This window comes from Pristis pectinata, chromosome 30 (genome assembly GCF_009764475.1).
Source record: "Pristis pectinata isolate sPriPec2 chromosome 30, sPriPec2.1.pri, whole genome shotgun sequence".
NCBI classification, from domain to species: Eukaryota; Metazoa; Chordata; class Chondrichthyes; order Rhinopristiformes; family Pristidae; genus Pristis; species Pristis pectinata.
Window position 1 is genome coordinate 19,993,756 of NC_067434.1, and position 20,979 is coordinate 20,014,734.

The window sequence follows — 20,979 nt, forward strand, 5'->3', positions numbered from 1 at the left end:
CTTCTTGTAAACTGTCTGCTCTCTGCCAATTTGTGATGTCTGATCTGCCATTGAAAACCTGAGTCAGCCCAGAACACCAAGGAGTGAGGGGAAATATTGCACCAGTGAGTCAAGAACACTTTGTCTCACTCTTGGAATAAACTGAGATTAGAGTATATCAAAATAATCCCGGCATTTTTGTCCCAGATACAAAAGGACACAATAATTAATAATTAACATCAACAACACTTCGAAACCTGCACTGCCGAAGTCCATGCACACAAGACACTGGAGGAACTCGGCAGGTTAAGCAGCATCTATGGAGGGGAATGGACAGTTTAAGTTTCAGGTCGAGACCCTTCATCTGGATCTTGACTCTCAACTGTCCATTCCCCTCCACAGATGCTGCCTGACCCACTAAGCTTCTCCAGCATCTTGTGTGTTGCTCCAGAACCCAGCACCTCCAGTCTCTTGTGACTGCAGAAGCCCAGATTAGCTTCCTCCCTGAAGGAGAAACAACTCTAGGAACACACGGTCACACTGCCACATCAGGGTACACTGGATCAGAAACCCTTCCCCAGCTGCCACTTGCAAAGGGAACCCAATCAGCCATTGGATTCAGGCCACAGAGGAAGGTTCAGGGTGCAGCCTGACGAGCTGGAGTTGTGGGCTCATTCTGTGCCCATCTACACTCCTCCACTGAACTGTGGTAGCTGATATCAGGTGACTCCACCACACACTGGCTCTCATTTCCACAGTCTGGCGGCAGTTTGCCATTGTCTCTTTGTGGTGACTCTGGAGGTAATTTCTTCCGTTGTGGTTTAGGCCCAACTTGTCTGCATGAGGTGGGTTTACACTCAAGTCCTGGGAGATACAACTGGCTGGGAAGACTTTTGTTGGTTGCAAGGAAGAGTGTCTCTCATGGGAACTTTGCCCTCCCAGTGCAAAATTTAAACATCATTGGCCACCAAGAAATTCCCGGCAAGATTTAGGATAAAATAAGATATCTTTATTAGTCACATGTACATCAAAACACACAGTGTTCTGGGGGCGGCCCACAAGTGTCAACACACTTCTGGTGCCAACATAGCATGCCCACAACTTCCTAACCCGTACGTCTTTGGAATGTGGGAGGAAACCGGAACACCCGGAGGAAACCCACGCAGACACAGGGAGTGGCCAGAATTGAACCTGGGTCGCTGGGGCTGTAAAGCGTTATGCTAACTGCTACACTACCGTGCCTACATCATGGTATTCCCTAAGTATTAACTGTGGAGCTAGCTAGCATCCAGAGGCCAGGTCTGTTGACATGGTGACATGAGACTGAAGTAATTAAATAAATTTGGGATGTGAAGACAATGAAACGACCAGATTGTTATAAAAAGCCTCCTGGTTCACTGATGTTCTTCAGGGAAGGGAATCTGCCGTCCTCATCCAATCTGGTCTGTAAGTGACTCCAGACCCACAGTTGACTCTTAACTGCCCTCTAATCAGGGTAATTTGGGGAAGACAATAAATGTTGGTTCACCCAGTGAGGCCACACGCTATGAGCAAGTAAGTTAACTTCCTCAGAACTAAAAAGATGATGTGGCATAGGTTTGGCCAATTGATCGCCTGCTTGTGGGTCCGAAAGCGAAGATTTTACAGACAAATCGGGCATTAAAACAAAAAAAGTGGGGAATCCAAAATCCAGGCAGTGAAAGTATAAGTTTGTGCAGCAATCAAAAAAGAGCGAGAGCTTCCAGTAACGAGGCATGGAAAAATGAAAGGACGGCAAAGAAGATGAGATCTGCATCTTTGCCAGTGAGTGAAATGTTGGTTTTGTACATCAGCCCATCATTTCCAAATGAAATGAAGGGAGTTTTCTCCATTAGAATGAAATAAAGACGAACTGGGAGAAAGAAATGTGAAGTCTGTGTGTCTTTGTGAAATCACGAGGAAAGAGAATGAACAACACGTGTGGGGGATGAACTGGTGCCTTGGGAGTCCCAGCTATTCAGGAAGAGATGCCAGATTAACCGTAATTTATGATGTTGATTTTTGAGGTTGTAACTGAGGCATTCGGCAGTAAATCAATCAGCTGTGGAACGGAATCAAAGTCAGAAACATTAGGCGCAGGGGCAGCAAGAGATCCGTAAAGCTGAATTGAAAGTGCGGCCTGCAAGTATCCAAACCATGAGTTGGGGCAAAATCACCTTCTAATGTATAAATTCTCCTCAGATTGGCTAGATTTATGTGCAGATTAATGTGCTGGAGAAAAAGAACTGCTTGAACTTAGTCCAAATATACTTTAGAGTTTTTAATAATTTGCATGTGTTTTCTGTAGTTAGCCTGTGTAAGTACTGGCTAAACATTCCTTTACACAGGGACTCAACTTTAATCCTAAAGCTGCATTTAATGCAAAATTACATCTAGAGATGTATGAAAATATTTCAAGGTGCACACGTAATTTAGTGATTTGTCAGTGTGTTTCTGGCACTTTATCAACTCTGTGTTTAATATGCACCATTTATTTTCAGACTTAATTTTGAAAGATGAAATCAGCACTTGGACTTCGAAATGCTCCATAAACTCCCTTCACACCAAATTCTTGAGTGACAACATGGAACCAAGTGATTGATCATTTTCAGGTTTTCTTAACCCTCGAATGAGATTTTGATTAAAACAAATCATTTTTCATCAACGGATCACCAGGTGATTAGTTATTTCAGCAGAACATGAGTAAACAAACAGCAGCTGTGATTAATAAAGGCGATGGATAGGATCCAACTCTTTAATTCCCAGACAGGTTCGCTGTTCCTATAGCCAATAGAGGAAGTTTTATTATTCCCCTAATCCCTAAAAGCTTTGGCCTGCACAACTGGGCCTGTTAAAAGCCGAGGCCCTGGAGACTCTGTTATGCCGATTAAAAGCCAGCGGACAACAGTAAATTATCAAATACACTTTGGAAAAAAAATATAAAGTCTATTCTCAACTTGGTGACAGGTATGATGTATGTATGTTTTGAAATGATTTGAAACCTTACCTAAACTAATTACTTCATTCATGTTAACAAAGCACTCCCAGAGTCTGATAATTAACTGATTCATGCCCAATGCTCTGTGGCATTGAAGCATTAGAAGCAAGTTGGTGTTCTACCAATGAAACAAAAGTTAACACACATATAACAACTTGTTTAGGTACAACACAAGTCACAAGTGTTAAATCATTGGGGATTGATGTGCAAGCAAAATTTCATGTTGCAAGCAATTCTAGGCACATTGCTGGTGGACAGGAGATAAGCAATAATAGCCTTTGCTCCCTCAGGTCTGCCATTCAGTCAGATGGCAACAGACCTTCTATTTCACATTTCAGCCCACCATGTCGCTCTGGATATGGTGGGTCGAAGAGCCTGTTTCTGTGCTGTTTGATTTCCTTGCCACCTCTATCCTCATCTCCTTCACTCCCTTTGGTGCCCAGAGATCCTCCAACCCCCATCTAAGTGTATTCACCAACTCAGCCCTCATAGTCCTGGGGAGAAGACAATTCTAAGGATTGGCAGTGAAGACATTACTCCCTTTCTTAGTCCTAAACTCCCCTCCTTCCCAACACCACCCCGCAATCCCGCTGACATTATGCCTTGTAGATAATAAGGTTCTTCAGCTCAGAGAAATAGCTGCCCAGGGTTTACTCTGTTAAGCACCCCCCCCACCACCCCCACCCCACCCCCAAAAAAATTGTTATTTTTATAGATATTTATTTATTAGTCACATGTACATCAAAACACACAGTGAAATGCATCTTTTTGCGTTAATGAGAATGTGCTGGGGACAGCCTGCAAGTGTTGCCACTCTTCCGGCGCCAACATAGCATGCCCACAACTTCCTAACCCGTACGTCTTTGGAACGTGGGAGGACCTGGAGGAAACCCATGCAGACACGGGGAGAACGTACAAACTCCTTACAGACAGCGGCGGGAATTGAACCCGGGTCACTGGTGCTGTAACAGCATTACGCTAACCGCTACGCTGCCATGCTGTCCTAAATTGTAAACTGTGTAAAGGCGAGCTAAACTGTGCACAGCCTGGTTACCTCTCACATCCCAAGGATGTGCAGGCTGTGCACATTATTGGTAGAGAGGAGACAAGGAATAACAAGCCCTCAACCCACTGAGTCCACACCGACCATCAACCACACTTTTTTTTACGCTATCCTTACATGAACCATTTTATTCCCTCTTCATTCCCATCAACTACCCTCAGAGTCCACCCCTCATAAACACACTAGGGACAACTTACAGCGGTCAATTAACCTACCAATCCACAAAATGTTGGGAAGAAATCAAAGCAGTCGGAGAAAACCCAAGTGGTCACAGGGAGAAGGTGCAACCTTAATGCAAATAGCACGGGAGGTCAGGATTGAACCACGGTCGCCAGAGCTGGAGGACAGCAGCTCCTACTAGCTCCACGGTTCCACTGGGTGGGCCAGGTACCACTAACATTGCATTTATAAGACTCTTCAATGGATCGCTTATACAATAAAGATGAACTGCTGATCTCCCATCATGGCCCCTGCACTGCACTTTCTTTGTAACTGTAACACTATATTCTGCATTCTTTTTTTCCTTTCGTACTACCTTGATGTATTTAGGTATGGAATGATCTATCTGGATGGCATGCAAACAAAAGCTTTTCACTGTATATCAGTACATGTGACAATAATAAACCAATTTTCCCTGTACCTCTCTCCCATCATAATATTATAGACCAATTGCACTCCAAGGAAACACCATCACATTCTAATTGCCCCATTAACCCATCTGACCTGCCTCACTCTAGACAGATGCTCCCTGTGTCCTAGACAACTCTCCCGCCACCACATCTATAACTTAAAATTAACCTTTTTTTAAAAATCTTTCCTTCGCAGTTCTGACAAAGGGTCGCTGACCTGAAATATGAACAGCTTCTCTTTTGTCAGGACCATCTATGATAAGGCTAACTAGCCACGTCATAAGGATTATGACTATCTGCATTTGGACTAATGGCCATTAAATTATTGGTAGTCAAAATCAGACCTCATACAGATGCAATGCATTTTGAGTTTTTTCTATAAAATGTCATTCCCTGGAAAACCATGATACCAAACCACAGTGAATAGACCCAAGAAATGCCACCAAGCTACACAACTAAGTACTTTCACTTGCCGGTAAGTAGTGTGAATGTTTCACTCATTGGGTCATTTCATGGGAAGGTCACAAAACAGGGCTTCCGTTGGACGAGGCCCAATCTCATTCTCCAGCATCCAGACTGTCTTGGTTCAGGCACTCAGCTCAATGACTTTCCAATTTGCAATGTAACTTCCCAAGTACTGGATCAGCAGGTTTGCTGGAGAGGTAAATGGTTGAACTGCAGGCCTGAGCCTTTGGACTGAGGTCCATGCATCCCCGGCACTCCACACCAGCACCTCCCAACCTCATGAACTCTACCAGCATGAAGGTGAAGGGTAGCAGGCCCATTACAACACCAATACCTGCATGACCCCTCCAAGTCACTTGGTAATACATCACCAGTCTGTCATTGATGGATGTAAATCTTGGAATGCTCTCTCCTAGAGGACACGATGGGAGTACCATCACCAGAAGGACAACAGCAATAATGTAGCTTACCAGTGCCCTCTCAAGGACAATTACGCATTGACAATAAATGCCAGACTCATCTGTGGCCACAATTAAATAGAATCACAGAGTTATAGTGTTATACAGCAATGAAACAGTCTCTTCAGCCCAACTGGTCCATGCCGACCAAAATGCCCCATCCAAGCTTGTCCCATTTGCCAGTGTTTGGTCCATCACCTTCTAAACCTTTCTAATCCATGTACCTGTCCAATTGTCTTTTAAAAGTTGTTATTGTACTGTCTCAACCACCTCCTCTGGCAGCTCATTCCTTTGTGTAAAAAAGTTGCTCCTCAAGTTTCGATTAAATCTTTCCCCTCTCACCTTAAACCTATGCCCTCTAGTTCTTGATTCCTCAACCCTGGGAAAAAGACTGTGCCCATTCACCCTATCTATACCCCTCATTATTTATACACCTCTATAAGATCACCTCTCAGTCTTCTACGCTCCGAAGAATAAAGTCCTAGCCTGTCCAAACTCTCCCATTTGACCTGGTTGATTTTGAATGTTTTAAAAAGCTAACATCATACGTTACATTTTTACCAAAGACAACTGCAGCAGGATATAATGCAGACTGCATGGAAAATCCAACACACATTTTTCCAGGGTACAAGGTATTTCTTAAATCCATATCACTTTCTAATTTAGAATGTGGCACATATGCAGCGTGAATATCCCAGACCAATCTGTTACAAAAAGTAATCAGGTTACCAAAAAAGAATTCTCTCATGTTACATAGTTGAGTGCGCACCACATCAGTCAGAGTCATAACGAGAAACACAAAAATCTCATGTAGTCACTTTGTTGCAGATGAAAGAAATCATTAATTCTACTGCTGACGGATGTTTGGACACAAATGGTAAATTGCCGCAGAATACTTCAGAAAAACAAGATTTCTTTTGGTAATGTTTGGAGGTCAATGCAACTCTCCAAAATCCCTTTACAATCGCAATGATCAGAAACAGGAGGTGTGTACCGGACCTCGAACTGACCGTTAAAACTAATCCTTCTACCACTTCTGGCCTAATTGCATGACAAGTAAATGAAAATTGAGGATATGTCAGTATACATTAAGACGACCCAAGAAGGAAGGCTTAACCCTGCAATACATTCCCCCATCCAAAATAAAGGCAATCTGGTGACAGATTATTCTCGATACCTGTGACTTCAAGGTCAGTGCATTCAAGCTATCTCATGGCCCACCTGGTGCTGTAGGCCCTCTTTGATGAGATATTTAGGTTGCTTAATTTTTTTTAAATTCAATTTCTTTCCATGAAATGTCTGACTTTAAATTATTTGGGTAGTCCAAAGTGGCCAAATGGTTCGGATTTTGTGCAGAACTGACAGCATTTATGTGCATGGACACAGAAGTTTTCCATCCTACTCCCACCTGAGCTTGGAGGTTAGACTCCTCGTGGAGTCCTGTCCATAGAGAACAAATCTGCAGCCATCCCCCAGTGCTTTTGCTGGGAAACCTGTCTGAACAACTTGTGCCAGGTTAGACCTGGAAAGGTAATCTAATATTAATGAGGTTTAGAATCATACAGCACGAAACAGGCCCTTCGGCCCAACTGGTCCATGCCGATCAAGATTCCCATCTAAACTAGTCCCATTTGCCCGCATTTGGCCCATATCCCTCGAAACCTTTCCTATCCATGTACCTGTCCAAGTACTTTTTAAACGTTGTTAATGTACCTGCCTCAACCGCTTCCTCTGGCAGCTCATTCCACATACTGACCACTCTCTGGGTGAAAAAGTTGCCCTTTATGTTCCTGTTAAATCTATCCCCTCGCACTCTAAACGTACATCTCCAACCCTGGGAAAAAGGCTGTGCACATTTACCCTATCTATGTCCCTCATGATTTTATTCACCTCCAATAAGATCATCCCTCATTCTCCTGCACTCCAATAAATAAAGTCCCAACCTGCTCAATCTCTCTCTACATACTTGAATTAATGGATGCAAGTAAGGTGTTTTTAAATGTTTGTTATTTCAATTTTTAAAATTTTTTGTATATTTTTTAAATTGTAATTTAAATTGTAGTAAGTTTTTATATGCTTCTATATATCAGAGACATTTGGATGCATTCAAAGTTTTGACAACTGGTTGAGTCTAGTGGTTGCCAGCCGACAAAGTTTTTCAACAGCTTTGTGCTTGGGGCTTGTTTGGTTCCTTCCTCAGCCCAACACTGTGCATCTTTGTGGGATTACATCTCAAATACAAAACTTGGCCTCTGTACAGGTGCTCATCAGCACGTTGTGGGAGACAAAAGAGACAGCAGATGCTGGAATCTGTAGCAACAAACAACCTGCTGGAAGAACCCAGCGAGTCAAGCAGCATCTGTGGGGTAAAAGGAATTGTGGACACATCAGGTTGAAACATCACCAATTCCTTTCCCCTCCACAGATGCTGCTCGACCTGCTGAGTTCCTCCAGCAGATAGTTTGCAGCACTTTATAGGCATTTGACACCTACAGACTCTCAAGAGATAAGTTTGGAATCAGAGCAAACGTGGGCCTTTTGTCATATTGCTGGCATGAAATCCTGTGTGAATAATATCTTCTCAAATATCTTGGAGATTCCCACAGTCTTGTGAGATATTTCAGATTCTGTGTTATCCTTCATTTAGCATAATTTCTGTGGATTTGCTCCTTATCCACTTAAACAAGTATCATCTCTAGCAACCAATTCCAACAGCTGGAGAATGTGAAGTGTCTAACAACGACCACCACTGTCTTTCTGTAGATACTTTATGACACCCCTCTGGTGGTCCAGCCAGAATATGGTAATTACATCTCACCACACTTCATTAGTGTTGGGAAAGGAAATGAGGATATCACTTCCCCAAATCAACACCCTAAAGACAGATGACCTGCCCAACGGTCATACTAACAAGTATTTCAGAAGTGATCTGCAAAACAAGAGGAAGCTCATTTAAGAAAAACTTTGGAGGTGATGCCTGATTGGGTATAGAAGGCAGAATACAAGGTTAATGGCAGGACTCTTAGCCGTGTGGAGGAAGAGAGACATCTTGCGGTCCACATCCAAAGATCCCTCAAGTTTGCCACGCAGGTCGATAGGGTTGTTAAGAAGGCGTATGGTGTGTTGACCTTCATTAGTCAGGGTACTGAGTTAAAAAACCGTGAGATAATGTTGCAGCTCTATAAAACTCTGGTTAGACCACACTTGGAGTATTGTGTTCAGTTATGGTCACCTCATTGTAGGAAGGATGTGGAAGCTTTAGAGAGGGTGCAGAGGAGATTTACCAGGATGTTGCCTGGATTGGAGACCATATCTTATGAGGATAGGCTGAGTGAGCTAGGGCTTTTCTCTTTGGAGAGGAGGAGGATGAGAGGTGACTTGGTAGAGGTGTACAAGATGATAAGAGGCATAGATCGAGTGGACAGTCAGAGACATTTTCCCAGGGCGACAATGGCTGACAGGTTATTGGAGGAAGGTATGGGGGATATCAGGGGTAATTTTTTTTACACAGCCAGTGGTGGGTGCATGGAATGCACTGCCGGCAGAGGTGGTGGAGGCAGATACATTAGGGACATTTAACAGACTCTTAGATAGACACATGAATGATAGAAAAATGGACAGCTATGTGGGAGGGAAGGGTCAGATAGATCTTAGAGCAGGATAAAATGCTGGCACAATGTCATGGGCTGAAGGGCCTGTACTGTGCTGTAATGTTCTATTTCTATATAGTTAAAACCCAGTCTGGTGACAGTCAATCTGAGCCAGGCCTGAGTTTTCGGAATTTGTTCCGTACCTGCCTCTGAGGTACTTGTGGAATTTTGCACTTCACGAGAATATGTTATAATCTGATTTTGACACTGAGGTAAACATGAAGCCTAAGCCTTGGAACTGCTCCCAGATCCTGGGCAACATTCCACGTCCATTGTCTTGCCATGTAATATGCCCTGCTAACAAACTAGAAGTTAACAACTGAAAATCACTGTCCCACCTCAGGTCAAGTCCCTTGCCTGCTCCCTGGATGAGCACCTGTCTAATACAGCTGCCACTCATCGAGGCCCAGTCACACTGACCCAGATAAAGTGCCAACCAGGACCAGCATGACTCAACCTGCCCCAATCCAACCCAAAATACATTCTTTCAGAAGGGAATACAAGAATGGAGTTGTAGGCTGCAGCTCCGCGACTAGCACCACTGTGCTGCCCCAAGTGTACAGAACACCCAATCCAACATGAACCTGACACGTGTGGGTCAGGTTGGAATATTTTATTTATTCATTTTTTTGAACTGTGGGCATTATTAACACGACCAGCATTTATTGTCCAGCTCTAACTGCCCTTGAGAAGGTAGTGGTGAGCCACCTTCCTGAACCGCTTCAGTCCTTCTGCTGAAGGTATTCCCACAGTGCTGTTGGAAAGCGAGTTCAGAATTTGATCCCGTGACAATAAAGGATCAGCAGTGTATTTCCAAGACACAATGGTGTATGATTTAGAGGGGCATCTGCAGGGTATGGTGTTACCATGAGCTGTCTGCCTTTGTTTCTCTTGGTCTTAACTCACCTCTTGTAATTCAGCACTTTGGTTCAGTTTGGGGTTGTGATGAGATCTGGAGCCCACCGTTCTTGGTGTAAACCACTTGGTTGAACTGTCGGCTACACCTTCCATTTCTGTTGAAGATTGAGAGTAGACTGACTCAGCAGTAATTGCAGGAATGGACTTCTTCTGCTTTTTGTACCTGAACAAGTTTCCACGTTGTCAGCTTGTGAATGAACAGAACAGTTGGCTCAAAAACATGGCTTGTTCTGGACCTGAAGTCTTCACATTATAGTTGTGTCATCATCTGGTCCCGTGGTCTTAGCTGCGTTCAGTGTTGAGTTATCTCTTAATATCACATGGAGTGAACTGGATTGGCTAAAGACTGGCTTCGGTGATGATGGGGATCTCAACATCCATTCAGCAATTCTGGCTGTTCATGCCTCAGCCTTGTCTTCAGCTCTCACCTGCCTGGTCCTGCCACTACTGAGGATGGGGATGTTTTTGGAGCCACCTCTTCCTTCTGGCTGCCTAACTGTCCACCAGTTTTCATCACAAGATGCAGCAGGACTGCAGAGTTTTGATTTGATCCACAGGTGATGGGAGAATTCAGCTCTGCCCATTGCTTGCTGGTTTTATTACAGTCTTGTGTTGCAGCTTCACCAGTTTGGTGCCGGCACTTCTCATTGGACCAGGGTTAACCCCTTGTCTCGACAGCAGTGGTGAGGGATGGCCACGGCAAGAGGCTACAGATTGTGGTAGTGTACATCTCTGCTGCTGCTGATGGTCCATTGGGCTTCATGAAGGCTTGGCTTTGAGCTGTCAGAATTGTTCTGAGTCTAACACACTGATGGTGTCCTCAGTGGGAAGACAGGACCTTGAGTCTACAATGCAGTAGTCACTTCTACCAACACTATCATGGATAGATCCATCCACCACATATAGACTGGGGAGGACAAGGTCAACTAGGTTTATTCCTCATGGTGGTTTTCTCACTATCTGTCACACATACACACACACCCATCTAGCAGTAATTTGCCTCAGGTCTGAGTCAATAGTGGAGCTACCAAGTCACTCTTGGTGACAGACATTGAAGTCCACACCCTGAGTACATTCTGTGCCCTTGTTCCACAGGAAGAAGGACTGATTCATCAGCTGACAGAGGGAAGGTAGGTGGTGGTCAGGAGGTCCATGTTGACTTGATTTTATGAGATTTCACGACATCTGTAGTCACTGCCATTACTCCTCCCACCTGTACAGTGTGTGTTACCCCCCTCTTGCAGGTATATCCTCCCTGTGGACCTGGACGTACTGAATGATGTGATGGAGGACCATGTTGGTGATAAGGTTTGATTCTGTGAGTACTACTCTTACTGGGCTGTTACTTGACTCATCTTTGGGACAGCTCTCCAGGTGTTTGAGGGGAGACCTGTGCAAGAACTGAAGTAGGTGCTCATCTCTGTCAGATGGTTCCCTCGCTACCTGCTGCAGACCCATGTTCTTCAGGACTCAGCCAGCTCACTCAGTGGTGGCGATACCAAGCAGCTCATGGTGATGGGCATTAAGAAACAGAAGAAGGAGTAGGCCATCTGGCCCCTCGTGCCTGCTCCACCATTAAATAGGGTCATGACTGACCTTTTACTTAACGTTGTCACCTTTCTGACACTAACCCCATATCCCTTGATTCCCTTAATCTCAAAAAAATCTGTCCTGTATATGTCCAGCAACTATACACCCACAATTCTTGTGCAGAGAATTCCAAAGCTTCATCACTCACTGGGCGAAATAATTGGAGTAATACATCATGGAGACAGGCCCTTCAGCCCAACTCATTCATGCTGAACTTTTTATTTTTATTTCCTCTTTTTATTCTGCGACATAACATCCCAACTTCTATACTCAATGCCCTAAATGATGAAGGCCAGCATGCCAAAAGCCTTCTTCACCACCCTGTCTACCTGTGACACCACTTTCGGGGAACTATGTACTTGTATTCCAAGGTTCTTCTGTTCTACAACACTGCCCAGGGTCCTACCATTCACTCCCGCTGTAATTTCTCATCATCTCTGCCCTGAATAGGCAACCCTGTATTTTGGGATTGCGACCCCAGTTTTAGACATCCCAGCCAGGGAGAGCAGCAACTTGGTATCTATCCTGTCATGTATATATTTCAATACGTTTGTCTCTTGTTCTCCTAAACTCAAGAGTGTACAGTCCCACAGAGACACAATATGCTGGAACGTGGAGCTAAAACCTGTTGGAGGAACTCAGTGGGTCAAGCAGCATCTGCAGAGGCAAAGGAGTGGTAGGCATTTCATAGAGCATAGAACATTACAACACAGTACAGGCCCTTCGGCCCACGATGTTGTTCTGGCATTTTATCCTGCTCTAAGATCTATCTAACCCTCCCCTCCCACATAGCCCTCCATTTTTCTATCATTCTTGTGGCTATCTAAGAGTCTCTTGAATGTCCCTAATATATCTGCCTCCGCCAGCTCTGCCGGCAGTGCATTCCACACACCCACCACTCTCGATGTAAAAAACTTGCTTCTGACATCCCCCCAATACCTTCCTCCAATCAACTTAAAATTATGCCCCCTCGAGTGAGCCATGGACCATCCATTTGCCTCTGCAGAGTACAGGCCCAGTTCGCTTAATCTCTTCTTATACAACGAACTTCCACCTATTCCCCCACCTGGGATCATAGAGTCATGGAGCATGGATTCTGCTCATCCCACCATGCCAGCCATCAAGCACAGTGGTGCAGTGATCCAGTTCAATCCACACTAATCCCATTTAAAAAATTTTCCCCTTTTCCCATCTGCTCCCTCTAAGAGTCCACCATCCACTCACACGCTTGGGACATTTCACAGTGGCCAATTAACCGACCAACCCAGATGTCTTTGGGATGTGGGAGGAAATTGGAGCACCCAGAGGAAACCCATGCAGACACGGGTAGAAACGTGCAAACTCCACCAGAGGTCAGGATTGAACCTGGATCACTGGAGCTGTGAGACAGCCACTCTACTAGCTGTGCCACTGCACTGCCCTAAAGTATACAGAATGTTGAAGAACATTCTGTTGTACACTCTGATGTTCTGATTAAATGTAGTGATTACAGTACAGCTGAGGATATTGCTGGTCTACTTAAGAATTAAGCACAGGGCTACATGTCTGGAGTCTGATTGTGGCCAGATCAGATAAGAGCAGCAGATTTCCTTCCCTGAAAGACATTAGTGAATGAGTTAAGTTTTTGTGATAATCTGGCAGGTTCAGTCATCATTTTCTTTTGAATATCAGATTATTAACTGAATTTAAATTCCACAGGGGAATTCACATACAAGTTGCTGGATTGCTAATCAATGACAGACATCCATCACCAAAACTGACAGATTTTGTGAATATTAAAAACTTTTTGCACTTCGAGAACAAAATCTGACAGCCAGGACAGTAGGATGTGTTCAAATGTCCACCGAAATGTTGACTGTTTCTCTTTACGTAAATGCTGCCTGACCTGCTGAGTTTTTGTCATATTTGCTGTTTACCTACTGAATGTCGGGGTGCTAATTCATTCTTATTCAGATATTCACTCATAGGTGTGAGCAGAGATGTGATGAGCAACATTTTATGGAGGAAGTGGTGATGATCTAGAACTCGCCTTTGGTGAGGTTTGGTGGAAGTGAAGATGGTGACTGATTTCACAATGAAATTGATCAGCATTTGAGGGAAATAAACTTGCTGCGGCACAGAGGAAGGGACAGACTGATTGCTCCACAGAGAGCTGGCATGGACTCCATGGGTCAAATGGCCTCCTTCTGTGCCATATGGTTCTATAGATGCACCACCATGAAAACCCCAGTCCCATGTTTCATTAGCTTAAAAGGAATCTGCATATGGAAGAAATAAGTCAGGTTCAAGATGTATGTACAAGTACGTGCAGGGGCTGATGGCCCTTTGGAGAAAACACTTGTGTTCAAATTTCATCTAATTCTAAATCCAATTTGCTTAACACATGGTACATCAAACACAATTTGAAATGTTTTGAAGATCTGCATTTTAACCCAACAGTCCATGATGTTAAGATGCATTGGTCCTCAGAAAGTAGACAAGCATAATTATTCTGGCTCAAGTCTGACAGGCAAATCCTGTTGAAATTATTAGTCATTGTTTAGTAAGAATTTTTTTTTATATAACTGTGTGCTGAACTTTGAGATGTATATTGGAAGTCAAAGTCTTTTTCATTTTATGCCAAATGCTAAATAAAATTAAAAGGTTCCATATGAATATTGTGGTAACTGGAAGAATAAATCAGACGATTCTGGTTTGTGTTTGGTTTAAAATGAATAATACAGCAGGCAGTCAAAATGAATCATACTGTTTAAGGTCCAGCTTAATGCGTAAGGTCTGTTCTATCTTCCTAAAATGCAAACCAAGGCCTTGGTCAAGGAAGCTGTTGGCACTTTTAACCATTTGCAGGATCGAACAGTTTCATGAATTCTGGAACACTGGCCAGACTTCAATAGTCCATCCACAACACCGCATAAATTGCATCACTAGGTCATGAACAGCTGGAGGAAGGTACGGCTCTTATAATGTTTCATTGCACAAGAATCCAAGCTACAAAACAAACCAGGGAAAGATTTCCTCTGGGTGCCCTGCAGAGTCACAAGTATGTTCTTTATAAATGGGTTTATAATTCTGTTATCCATGCCTTTGCTACCTCCAGATTTAGTGATTACAGTGCTCTTGCAATTGATTTGCAGGACACCCAAGGCTCGCATTTAGATGGTGTTCATTTCCCACCCCCTCTCTACCTCCACTTGCTCCTCCAGCCCTACAAGCTTCCCAGATCCCTGAACTCCTCAAATTTTACCTTGCCCTGATTTTCATTGCTCCATTGTAGACGGCCAATTCAGCTGCCTGGTCCCAAAGTATTTCACTTCTTCCCTCTCTTCCTTTAAGACACTTCTTTATCCCTAGCCCTTTGGTCACCTGTCCAACAAGTAGCTGGTTGTCAAACTTCATTTGGTAATACCTCTATAAAGTGTCATGGAACATTTTTACAACATTAAACCCACCATGTGCACACAAGCTATAGTTAGGCAGACCATAGAGAGGAACAGCTCCCCCCATAGCAAGTCCGAGAAGCTCCCTTCGGGTTAAACAATTTGCAACTATTACTGCCCATACTTTTGGACTAAGTTGTGAACCATTCACTGGGTTCCTTCCGACAGTTACCACATGCCTGCACAGCACAGAACAATGTTGGTCCATGGAGAAACATAGAGGTTAATGGCAAAGGAAGCAGTTTAGCTCATCATCTTCATACCAGCCTAAAATAAAATGTAAGTTCATCCACTTCCCATTTCCTGGTCTGCAGCCCTGTAGATGGGAGTTTCTCAAGTCTTCATCCAATACTCTTTAAATGGGACAAGGGTCTCTGCCTCCACCACCGTTCCAGGCAGTGAGTCTCCCATCGCTCTTTGAATATTTTTTTCTCAACTCCCCTCAGTCCTTCTGCTAATTAACTTAAATCTGCCAATTATTGATCTCTCCAATTAGGTCCTTGCTGTTCATCTTGTCCTGTGCAGGCTTCCTGAAATTTTGTAACATTTAAATCAGCAACCAGTCTTCAATTTCAGCTAATCCAGTCCCTGCTCAAAACTAGATTTTCCTGCCCTGATGATGTCCTCATAAATCTCTCCTGCACCCTCTCCAGAGCCATCGCATCCTTCCTGCAGGACAGTGGCCAGCACTGGACAGGAAGGCGGACTGGTACAGGTAGTGCAGCCGTTAGTGTAATGCTTTACAGTGCCAGAGACCCAGGTTCCATTCCCGCTGCTGTCTGTAAGGAGTTTGTACGCTCTCCCCGTGTCTGCGTGGGTTTCCTCCGGGTGCTCCGGTTTCCTCCCACATTCCAAAGACGTACGGGTTAGGAAGTTGTGGGCATGCTATGTTGGCGCCGGAAGCATGGTGACACTTGTGGGCTGCCCCCAGAACACTCTATGGAAAAATGCATTTCACTGTGTGTTTTGATGTACACGTGACTAAAAAATACCTTATCTTATCTAAGTAGCACATAGTGTCCCAACCTTGTCACGGAGGGAGCAGTGTGCAGGGGAGGACCTAAGACAGGGTGAGGTACAAGCACATAGACATCAGGTGAGGAGAAGGTCAGGCATCTCAACAGGCATATATGAAGAACAAACATTTAAGTACCAATAGCACTGCACCTCAGTACAGTACCGTAGCATGGTGGTTAAGTGACTGCATTAGCAGCCAGAGGTTTGATTGGTACAAGGACCAGGGGACACAGTGATCGGGAGATATGAGTTTGAATCTCAACATGGGAGTTGGGGAATTTAAATTCAAGTCTTTAACTTAGTCTGGAATTTTGGGAAGTGCTAGGACCAGTAATGGTGACCAAGAAACAAATAGATTGTTATATAAATCCATCCAGTTCATCAGTGTCGTTCAGAGACAGAAATCTGCCCTGTATGTGACTTAAAACCCACTAATGTGGCTGACTCTTAACTGCCTCAGTTCAGGAGTAATTAGGAAGTGCAAAAGATGCTGATATTGCCAGTGACAGCCTTCATCGAACACAACAGTACAGTACAGGAACAGGCCCTTCGGCCCACGACGTCTGTGCTAACCATGATGTCAACGAACACTGCACATCTGCCTGCACATGATCCATATCTCTCAATTCTCTGCCTGTTCGTGTATCAGTCTAAATGCCTCATAAACTTTGCTATTGTATCTGCTTCCACCACTTCCCCTGGCCATGTACTTCAGGCAGCTACTGCACTCTGTGTGAAAAGACTTTCCTCATAAATCTCCTTTAAACTTTCCCCTTCTCATCTTAAATCTACGCCCTCCAGTATTTGAAATTTCCATCGAGAAAAAGACTTTGACTATCTACCCTGTCTATGCCTCTCATAATTATATATTGTACTAAATAATGAAAGTGTGGTGGAAATAAAATATGAGTAGCTGCCTGAATTAACTGCAAGGCAGGAAAAGACTCACAAGAAATGTTTGCTTTGTCTTTGACATTTGAGTGTTAAAAACCTGCACAAGTTTCTTGCAATGTTTTCTTTGTACACAGTTACATTTCAGTAATGAAAGCTCATTGCCCAGAAACATTAAGTTTCTCTCTCTACAGGTGCTCCCTGACCTGCTGAGTGCTGAGCAAAGGGTAGGCACGGTAGTGCAGCGGTTAGCGTAATGCTTTACAGTGCCAGCGACCCGGGCTCAAATCTGGCCACTGTCTGTAAGGAGCTTGTACGTTCTCCCCATGTCTGCATAGGTTTCCTCCGGGTGCTCCGGTTTCCTCCCACATTCCAAAGACGTACAGGTTAGGAAGTTGTGGGCATGCTATGCTGGCGCCGGAAGTGTGGCGACACTTGTGTGCTGCCCCCAGAAAACTACGCAAAAAGATGTATTTCACTGTGTGTTTCGATGTACATGTGACTAATAAATATCTTATCTTATCCAGCATGGTATGCAATCATTTTTGTGTATAAGGAACCAAGTTGTCAATGCTTCTGCTCATCATCCCAAATTGGAGGGAAACCCCTCAATCAAGGCTGATCTTTGGATTTCACAACCAGTACGGGAATGGAGGCTGGGTCCAGGTGCAATCCTGGGACACCCCCCTCACTCCAAATCACTGAATGGTCTGTCCTGATTCAGATGTAGATTAAAGTGGAGTCAGGGAATGTGTTAGACACAATGGACAGAATCCACAGGCGTTAATGTAAGTGGCCCATTGAAATATTCAGCAAAACCAGCTATTTGGAGATCAGGTAAGAAAGAGGCTTGAGGGACAGGATCTGCCAGGATCTTACTGAATGGCAGAGCAGGCTCAAGGGGCCAAATGGCCTCCCCCTGCTCCAATTCCTCATTTTTACAATTATGAACATGTCTCCAAGATGCCTTCAGGAGGTCCAAGACCAACAAACAGTCCCGCTGTTAAGGCAGTAGGAGAGTCAAATTCCCCCTGATATACTGCCACCTGTGAATAAAGCAATGGTACTTCTGCAGCACAAATCAAGGCAAATTGGTATTGGTTTATTATTGTCACTTGTACCGAGGTACAGTGAAAAAAAATCAACGGAGATTACAAGAAAATTCCAGAGTACAGGACACTTGGAGCTGATGGTGACCAGAAGCTAGGATTGAACCCTGGTCTCTGGAGCTCTGAGGCAGCGGTTCTACTCACTGCGCCACTTGAAGTGCACTAATAAAGCTGTTTGACAATTAATGTGACAGATTTGTGACCAAAAATGTAAATGTTTCACTCTCATTTGATGTCTTTGTTTTATCTAGACATGCCACTCACTGAGGGCCCTCACACCAAAAGGTATACTGTTAGTACGAGTAGAAATCCATCATACCTGAAGGTGCTACTTTTCTTTATTGGTTTCCATTTTCCATTTGGCTCATGTTGCTGAGTAGAACAGAAGCCTTCAGCGAGTGGGTTGGTCACTTTCCAAGCCCTAACTGTGGTGCCTTATTCTGTAGGGGCTGAAAGCTTAGTTTGTGTAGTGATCCAGATGTAACAGGTGGTGCTAATGGACTGTGCCATGCGGCTTAATATAAGCAAAACTTCAGTTAAGTTAACCCATGACTTTGTCCGAAATCAGGCTTAATTAACCTTTACAGATCCCCGTACTGACATGGATTGAAGTAGATGAAATAGTATTAATGATCCCAACTAACTTCGATAAAAAGAACTTCTGTTTGCGTGGTGCCTTTCATAATCTTAGTCAAGTGCAGTTGTAGCACTGAAAACACAGCAACCAGATATTCACACAGCAAGCTCCCTCAAACCCCTCTTTGTGGGTTGAGGAATAAATATTGTCTGGAACACTGGGGAGAACTCCCCAATCTTCTGCAAAGACTTTTGTGGGATGGTTTACATTTACCTCAAATGGCCTTGGTCAAATATCTCAGCCAAGAGCTGGTACTTTGGACAGTGCAGTATGTCACTTTGACTGCACAGATGCATCAACCTAGGCACATAATAGTACTGAGAACAGTGTTCGACTTGAGGACAAAATTCTGTTTGTTCATTGCACCTGTATTCTGTGTGGAAAATAGCAGTGAGGAAAATATTGGAAATATTCAGCTGGTCTGTCTCCTGTGTCCCTGTTTGGGTCACTGGGTATTGCTCCCTCCCCCCACATCTCCGGGGCAGAAAGCTCAGGGGTTCAAACCCTGCTGCAGAACCCTGTTCTGATGAAGTGTCTCCACAGATGCTGCCTGACCAGCTGAGTATTTCCAACATTTTCCGTGCTTATTCTTCACTGCTATTTTACACACGGATGACAGGCGCAATTAACAGATTTTTTACTTCAAATAGGTTAATAGCACTGAGAAGACCAATGAACTGATCACTCACATTTATTGACAAGCTTTGCCAGTCACTCTTAGCCAGGAATAGGGAGATTTTATCCACCGCTATCATGTTTCAGACTACCAGCATCAGGACTCAAGTGATGGACACAGCAATGAGGTATTCAATGATTTTATCAACTTGTAGTAAAGTTATAGAATCATACCGCACAGAAACAGGCCTTTCAGCCCGTTAGGATTGTGCTGACTATCAAGCAGCCAGTTACACTGATCCCATTTTATTCGCCCCCTTTTTCCACCAACTCTCCCCAGGTTGGACTTCTCAGCCAGAGACCATAAGACACAGGTGCAGAATTAGGCCATTCAGCCCATCTAGTCTGCTCCACCATTCAATCATGGCGGATTTTTTTTCTCTCAACCCCATTCTCCTCATAACCTTTAGACTTGGGGCAACTGGGCAGTGGCCAATTAACCAACTGACCCTCACATGTCTGGGATGTGGGAGAAAACAGAAGCACCCTGGGGGAAACCCACACAGTCACAGGGGGAACATGCAAACTCCATGTAGATAGCACCCAAGGTCAGGATTGAACCCAGGTCGCTGGAGCTATGAAGCAAAAGCTCTACCAGCTGCCCCACTGTGCCGTCACACCCTCCTCTACCTCCTGAAGTACAGTTTGAGGAGGCCTTGCTGTTCCAGGAGGTTTCCATAGCATCAGAGTGTCCTTGGTAAAAGTGGAGACAGCATCTCCAGTCACCTGGGAGCTGTCAATCACACACCTCAGAGTCTTCCCTGCTGCCGGAATCCTGGAAAAGTAAGGCTGAAAAGGGTTCCTTTTGACCCCTCAACTAGTACAATAAGACGGACTCCTAGTACAATAAGATGGACTCTTGACCTCACAATCTATCTCGTTGTGACCTTGCACCTTATTGCCTGCCTGCACTGCACTTTCTAACACCTCATTCTGCATTCTATGATTGTTTTACTTTGTACTACCTCGATGCACTGTGTAATGAATTGATCTGTATGAACGGTATGCAAGACAAGTTTTTCACTGTACATGTGACAATAATAAGCCAATTCCAATTCTGGGAGCCAGCAAGATTCCAGAGGATGAACTACAGATGTAGATGGCTTGTCTTGGTTATTTGACAATTGGTTCTGTGCAGCATGTGATCTATAAATCCACATGAGTTTCACCCCACAACTGTTTATTATTCCATACATGAAAGAGGAGAAAGATCCAAATATATATGTTGTGGACTGTTAACTAAAATAAAATCTAAGAAAAGCCCACCAGATCTGTTTTAACCCCAAGCTCCATTACATCACAGGCACAAAGAACAGCGGTAAACGAGTTCAGAGAAGTAAAGAAAGAGGGAAACATCTTCCATTTTCTTTTTCTTTTCTCCTTCCAGATCTATTCAAAAGGATGACAAGCTGGATGAACGTTTCATCAGGTTTAATGTGAAGAGA

At 44.1% G+C, this 20,979-nt stretch overlaps 1 protein-coding gene across 1 annotated transcript in view; it reads right to left on the reverse strand.

The window, feature by feature from the left end:
• The window catches only part of LOC127584756 (calcium-activated potassium channel subunit alpha-1-like), a 779,405-nt gene that overhangs the window by 180,359 nt on the left and 578,067 nt on the right, over window positions 1–20,979 (reverse strand).